The sequence below is a fragment of the Camelus ferus genome, chromosome X (assembly GCF_009834535.1).
Source record: "Camelus ferus isolate YT-003-E chromosome X, BCGSAC_Cfer_1.0, whole genome shotgun sequence".
NCBI lineage: Eukaryota > Metazoa > Chordata > Mammalia > Artiodactyla > Camelidae > Camelus > Camelus ferus.
In genome coordinates, this window is record NC_045732.1 from 69,504,936 (window position 1) to 69,513,180 (window position 8,245).

The 8,245-nt window shown below is 34.5% G+C and overlaps 1 non-coding gene across 1 annotated transcript; it reads left to right on the forward strand.

Annotated features, from left to right (window-relative positions):
• The first annotated feature begins 7,401 nt into the window (after window positions 1–7,401).
• LOC116662326 lies at window positions 7,402–7,508 on the forward strand. Its single transcript, XR_004318362.1, has one exon. It is a non-coding gene; the product is annotated as a U6 spliceosomal RNA (small nuclear RNA).
• The last annotated feature ends 737 nt before the right edge of the window (window positions 7,509–8,245 follow it).

Consider the following 8,245-nt stretch of genomic DNA (forward strand, 5'->3'; position numbering starts at 1 on the left):
TCTATCACATCAACAGGCTAAAAGAGAAAAATCATATCATATCAATAGATGTAGGAAAAACATCTGACACCATCTATTACCCATTCATGATAAAAACTCTTAGTAAACTAAGAATAAGGGGGAATTTCCTCAACTTGATAAAGAAGATCTACAAAAGATCTACAGCTATTATCATACTTAATGGTGAGAAACTTGAAGTTTACCCACTAAGATCAAGTAAAGGGCAAGGTTGTCCCATCTCACTACTCCTTTTCAACACTGTAGTGGGAGTTCTAGCTAATGCCGCAAGACAAAAGGAAACAAAAGGTAGACACATTGGGGAGGAAGAACTAAAATTGACTTTTTCACAGATGACATGATCGTCTATGCAGAAAACTCCAAAGAATTAACCACCACCACCACAACAACAAATAATTTACGAAAAAAAATCCACAAGCCTCTTGGAACTAATAGGCAATAATAGCAAAGTTGCAAATACAGGATTAATATACAAGTCAAATGCTTTCTTATATAGCAGCAATAAACAAGATGAATTTGAAATTAAAAAGCACAATACAGTTTACATTAATTAGCACCCTCCAAAAAGAAATACTTAGTCATAAGTATAACAAAATATGTACAAGATCTATATGAGGAAAACTACAAAACTCTGATGAACAAAATCAAAGAACAAAATAAATGGAGAGATATTCCATGATCACAAATTGCAAGACTTAATATTGTCAACATGCCAATTCTTTCCAACTCGATCTATAGATTCAATACAATACAAATCAAAATCTCAACAGATTATATTATAGATATTGACAAACTGATTCTAAAGTATATATGGAGATACAAAAGACCCAGAGTAGCCAGCATAATATTAAAGAAAAGAACAAAACTGGGGGACTGACACTATCTGACTTCAAAATTCAGTGTAAAAGGTATGGTAATCAAGACAATATGGTATCTTTGAGAGAACAGTCAAATAGATCACTGAAACAAAATAGAAATCCCAGAAGTAGATCCACAAATGAGTTTTGACGAAGTAAAGGAAATACAATTGAACATAGATAGTCTTTTCAACAAAAGGTGCTGGAACAACTGGAGATTAACATGCAAAAAAAGAGAAAATAGATGCAGATCTTACATTAGTCACAAAAATTAACAGAAACTGGACCACAGACTTACATGCAAAACACAAAACTATAAAACTCCTGGAAGATAATATAAGAGACAACCTAGATGACCTTGGATATGGAAGTAAAATTTTAGATATAATATCAAAGGCATGATCAAAGAAAAAAATAAGCTAAACTTCATTAAAATACAAAACTTCTCCTCTACGAAAGACAATATCAAGAGAATGAAAGAGCAGACCACAGACAGGGAGAAGATATTTACAAATACATATCTAATAAAAGACCATTGGAGGGAGGGTATAGCTCAGTGGTAGAGCACATGCTTAGCATGCATGAGGTACTGGGTTCAATCCCCAGTACCTCCAAAAAAAAAAAAAAAGAAGACTGTTACACAAAAATACACAAAAAACTCTTAAAATTCAACAAGAAAATAAACAACTCAATCAAAAAATGGGCCAAAGACTTTAACAGACACCTTACCAAAGAAGATATACAGATGACACATAAGCATGTGAAAAGGTATTCTACATCATATGTCATCAGGGAAGTGCAAGTTAAAATAGCAATGAGATACCACTACGCACAACAGACCTATTAGAATGCCAAAATCTGGAACACTCACAACCCCAAATGCTGACAAAGGTGTGGAATATACAACACCAAGCGTGAGGTGTAATGTAAACTATGGGCTTTGGGTGATTATGATTTGTCAGTGTGGGTTCATCAATCATGATAAATGTACCACTCTGAAAGGGAACATTGATAATGTGGAAGGTTATGCAGATGTCGGGGTAGGGATATATGGGAAATCTCTGTATCTTCCCTTCAACATTGCTGTGAACCTAAAACTGCTCTAAAAATGTCTAAATAAATAAATAAATAAAATGCATTTCACTTATGAGTTAAGTTGAACACATCTTAATATGGTTAAGGGCATTTTAACCTCTTTTTATGAATGCCTTTTAAAACAATTTCTATAGAATTTCTGGTCTTCTATTTCTCTATTTTAGAAAATTCTTCATATTTTTAGAATATTAGCCCTTTATTTGTGATACAAATTTTGTAACTGTTTTCTCCCAGATTGTCTTTAAAATTATTTTATAACTTTTTGTTATGATAGGAACAGTACATATGCATTGCAGTAAAATTAGAAAATATAAAAAAGTAAAAATAAGAAAATTAAATTACATATTGCCATCATCCAGAGATTATGACAATTAACAATAAGTAGATTCTTTTGTGTTGATTATCTCAAATTTCTTGTGTAAATCCTTCTGGGTCATGATATCATTTTGAATACATTGCTGGATTCATTTCATTTATATTTTATTTATAATATACCTATTATTGGTGAAATTGCTCTATTGCCATGGTTCTTTTTCTCAGGTGCAAGATTGAATTTATTGTATTTGGTTGTACAGTATTTCTGATTCACACAGAAAAATGTTTATAAAATTGTGGTGGTTTAAAAAGATGTGTGTAAATAATTTCCATTTTTAACCATTTGAGAGGCAGGGTCTATATCTCTTCTCCTTCTATGCTTAGTGCCTCACTCATTTAAAACAGCTTACTCTGAAATAGCCTTATACTCTTCATTTAAGCTGATAGGAAAAGAAGCTTTATTCAAAGGTCTTTTCAAAAATGAGCTAACCTGGCAGCAGAATTTAATAAAAATCAGAGGTCTTTAACACTTTTGGCGTATGACACATATAAGTGTATCTGTGACTTTTATTAAGCTTTTAAAATAAACTATTAAAAATTTAAGTAAAATAAATAGTTATGAACAATACCTGTATGAGTCAGCTCAGGCTGTCATAACAAAATATCACAGGCTGGGTGGCTTAAATAACAGAAACTTATTTTATCACAGCTCTGGAGGCTGGAAGTCCAAGATCAAGGTGCAGGGTTGATTTCTGGTGAGAACTCTCTACCTAGTTTGTAGATGGCCCCATTGTCACTGTGTCCTCACATAGCCTTTCCTCTGTGTGCACTCGGGGAGGGAGGGAGGAAGAGAAAGAGTGAGAGAGAGATCTGGTGTCTCTTCTTCTATGGATACCATCGAATTAAGGTTCCACCCTTATAACTTCAACAGTTATTGCCTTTTTTTTGGCTCTATCTCCAAATACAATCATATTCAGAATTAGGGCTTCAACACATAGATTTGGAGGGGTGGAGGAAACCATCTAGTCCATAACAATACCCTAGAGTTCCCTGAAATATGTTGGAGAAAAAAACCACTCTAATCCATTCAGTCTACTTTCTTTACCTATGAGGAAGTGGCCCAGAAAAGTACTGTGGCATTCCTGAGTTCCTTTGGCTGGACTGTAACTCGTGTCTCCCAACTATCTAGGGTTCTTCCTGCTACAACAAAAGAGTTTTTCTTTCCTTTGCTTTTATCCATTTTGGTTTTAAAATTTCCTCTCATTTCCCATAAGGCTCATTGCCTAGGGCCCCTTTTGAACTGAACTGTTTGAAAACATCCATTTCTTCCCAAACAGCTGGCAAAGAACCAACATCCAAATTCTAGCTCAGCCTGGACTCAGCTGAACCCTGGCACTCTCCACTCCACAGCATGCAGCTAACTCTGGCAAGTTATTGTCTCCTGGGCCTCAGCCCCACTGGTAGATTTGACTATACTTTACCTGCCAAATGGCTGGGCTGGTCCAGTGACTTCATAAGACCCTACAGCTCTAGGATTAAACTGACGAGATAGAATCTACAATTCTGACAGGGGCTACTACTCCTTTCCTTAGTGGGACTCTATACCTTACCCTTTCATCATAGTTAATGATTAGCAGAAATACATTTTGAAAGTTTAACAGAAATACATTTTGAAAGCTATCAGTTCTGTCCTGAGCCAGAATCTCTTTCTAATCCCGGGATGGTGGAGGTGTTAGGGGTGGAAATTGGCATTACACTGTCAAACTCAGTTGCAAGAAGGCCCTGGTGTCTAAGGCCCTGACTTGACTTCGGACATTTCAAGAAACCCTGCTCTTGTTGAGGATTCCGCCCGTGCAATTATTATTATTATTTTCTTTATTGAGATATAATTTACCATCACCACAATTTTAGAACATTTTCTTTATCCCCAGAAGAAACTCCATACCAATTAGCATTCCCCTCCCCATTCCCTTCACACCCAAGCTCTAACCAACCACTAACCTGCTTTCTGTCTCTATAGATATCCCTATAATGGACATTTTATATGTGGTCTTTCGGTTTTGGCTTCTTTCACTTAGCGTATCATTTTCAGGCTTTATCTTTGTTACTGCATATATCAGAATTGCATTTTTTAATGGCTGAAAAATATTCCATTGTATGGTTATAACATATTTTTATTCATTCATTAGTGGATGGACATTTGGGTTGTTTCCCCTTTTGGCTCTTATGAATAAGGCTGCTATGAACACTCATGCACAAGTTTTTGTATGGACAAATATTTTTATTTCTCTCAGGTATGCTTACCTAGGATTGGGATTGCTGGGTAATTTGACAATTCTGTATTTAACCTTTTGAGAAACTGCAAAACTGTTTTATACAGTGGCTGCACCATTTTGCAGTCTGACCAGCAGTATGAGAGTTCAAATTTCTCCACACTGTCACCAACATTTGTTATGGTCTTTGTCATTATAGCCATCCTGGTGGGTGTGAAGTGGTATCTCATTGTGATTTTGATTTGCATTTCCCTAATAAATAATTAAGGATAAACTTGTCATGTGTTTATTGGCCATTTGTATATCTTCTTTGAATAAATGTCTATTCAAATTCTTTGCCTATTTTAAAATTGGGTTATTTATCTCATTATTTTTCAGTGGTAGATTACTTTATATATTCTGGATACTAGACCATTATCAGAGATATATAAATTCTCTCCCATTCTGTAGGTTGTCTTTTCATTTTCTTGTTAGTGTCCTTTGCCCTGGGAAGTAAAATTAATATCTTAATTTATAGCAATCTTGTTTGGATTAATACCAATTTAATTTCTATAGCTTTTTGAAAAATGTGCTCATACATAACTCCATTCACTCTCTCTCCATGGAACTATTATGATCATTTAAATTGCATCTTTATACATTGTATTCTCATCAACACATATTTATAATCAGTGGTTTATGGAGATACTTTTTAAATAAGAGAGGAGAAAGGAAAGTTACAAACAAAAAATATACAGGCATACCTCACAGATATGGTGGGTTCAATTTCAGACAACCACAATAAAGTGAGTATTGCAATAAAGAGAATCACACAAATTTTTTGGTTTTCCAGTGCATAATAAAAGTTATGTTTACACTATACTCTGGTCTATTAAGTGTGTAATAGCATTATGACTAACAAAACAATGTAAATATCTTAATTTTAAAGTCTTTTATTGCTAAAAATTGCTAACCAACATCTGAGTCTTCAGTGAGTTGAGGTAGTAACATCAAAGATCACTGATCACAGATCACCATAACAAATATAATAATAATGAAAAAGCTTGAAATATTGTGAGAATTACCAAAATGTGACACAGAGACACAAACCAAACACATGCTGTTGGAAAAGCAGTGCTGACATTCGCTCAACAACTAAATTTCTAGTTGGTTCTTTTATAATTTCTATCTCTTTCTTCATATTCTGTGCCTGGTGTAACGTCCTTTTCATACTTTTCTTTAGTTCTTTAGACATAATTTCCTTTAGTTATTTGAGTACATTTAAAATAGTTTAAACTCTTCATCTAGGGAATCCAATGCCTGGACCTCCTCAAGGATCGCTTCTATCCACTGCTTTTTACTCTATGTATGAAATATGCTTTTTTTGTATGCCTCATTTTTTTGTGTTGAATACTGGACATTTTAAATAATACAATGCAGCAAATTTGGAAATCAGATCTCTCCCTTCACAGGATTTGTTGTTGTGTTTGTTTAGTGACTTTTCGGAACCAATTCTGTAAAGTCTGTATTCTTTGTTGTGTGTGGCCACTGAAGTCTCTGCTCAGATAGCTTAGAGGTCAGGTAGTAACTGGTGAATGATATTTTTAAATGCCTGGAACCAAGAAGTTTCCCAGCTTTTGCCACAGGGCTCTATGTGCATATGGGGGCATACTTTTGACATTCAGTCAGGCAATTGACAACTAGTCTTGAGCTTCACTTCCTGCTGATGCAGAGCCTCAAGGTCAGCCAGAGGTGAGAATTTATAGCTTTTTCAGCTTTTTCCTTGGGACATGCACAGCCCTGGGCATGTACACAGCCCTATACATGTGAATGACTTTTTAGATTCCCAGGAATATGTAGACACTCTTCAAAGCTCCCTCGTACAACTTTTTCTTTGACTTTTCTAAGTTTTTGGACAGTTTATTTGCCCCTACTGTTGTCACTGCCTCAGGCAACTGTTATGTTTAACAATTGCCACTGATTGCTTTTGACAAATGCTCCCAGGGTAAAGGCTTTTCATACTGGGTGAGCTCAGAGTCAGGTCAAGTAAAGAGAAGCCTTTTGAGTGCTCATAGTACAGGGACCTATCAGACAGGGCAAATAATGACAGTTGCCTAAGCCTGGAGTTTTGAAGAAGCTTCGACTCCATCTGCCTCCTCCTGTAGGCCACTAGGCTGCTGATTTTCATTGAGATGGTGAGGCTGTTGGTTTTCAAGGTTGCTATGGTGATGAGGAAAGGGGGCTGGGAAAGGAGCAGGTTAAAATGTCACAAAGCTCAATGTTCTTACTGAAATTCAGCCATTTTTCATGAATAAGTGCTCCTTGGATTATTTCAAGGGTTTGATGAATTTCTAGAGTTCTAAAAGAGTTTATTTTGCTCATTTTTTCAGTGTTCTTGTTGTTTTTATGTAGGAGAGAATTTCAGAGGTCCTTACTCCGCCATTCCTGCTCCGGTCACCATTCAGTTACTTTTATAATTACAAATTAGCAGCAAGCCCACAACTGGTATGGCAGATAACGCAAGCTGAGCTACAGCAACTGGCAATTGTTTAAATTTATTGCACTTGCCTGCGTATAAACTTTAAATTTACATTATGTAAGTTGGTGATTGGAACCATTTAATTATAATATAAAGATTGGTTTACATCATATATTATAATTTAAATAATTGTTCTAAATTGGTTCATATAAAAACTCATGCAATATTGCAAAATTATGTATAGCTACTAACTCTTTCCATTTAAATTTCCCGAGTCAAGTTTAAAAATGTAATTATTCTCTAATACTTTGAAAAATCAACGTTTATATTTTGTGTTGTGATCCTCAATGTGAATATATTTTCTGAATTTAAACAATGATTTTAAGTGCTCCCTTTGGCAGCACATATACTAAAATAGGAATGATACAGAGAAGATTAGCATGGCCCCTGTGCAAGGATGACATGCAAATTCGTGAAGCATTCCATATTTTTAGGAATATATATATATGTATATGTATAACTGAATCACTATGCTGTACACCAGAAATTAATGTAGCATTGTAAGTCAACAATACTTCAATTAAAAATTTTTAATTAAAAAATGATTTTAAGGCTTAAGATAATAAAATAGAGAGATAATAACATCTATATCTGTTTAAATAATTATGAAATGTAGGATGCAGCACTAAAGGTGCTTGGTGTAAAAAGTTGAAAGAAAAAAGAATAAAAAGCCACCATATAAACCCCATGGGAGCTCTATGTATTTTTGTCTAAATACAAACTACATCAGTTTTTCCAAAGCTCAAAATTAAATACTAAATAACTAATGTAGTATGACTATTAATTGTATATGTTAATGGCAATAATGCTTTTAAAATCCATTGTTATACATTAAGTAGGACTATACTTTAAGTGTTGAAACAACTACATATAGTGTAGTATATTGAAGTTAGTAAAATAACATTATATATGAGAGAAAAAGCATGATAAATCAGGAGAATTTGAAAAGCCTTCTTAAAAGTATAAGAAAAATACTACTACATTTTCCTAATCTGTTCACTCTCCAATGTCTTTGTTTCTTTCATACCATTTTCTTCTTACCAAATCTTTTATACCTCCTCTCTCATCCTCCATCCCAGCTGGTGACTTTGCTTTCTATATCATTAAGAAAGCAGAAACATTTGGAAGAGAACTGCCAGTTAAAAATAACATTTCTAAAGCTATCACCC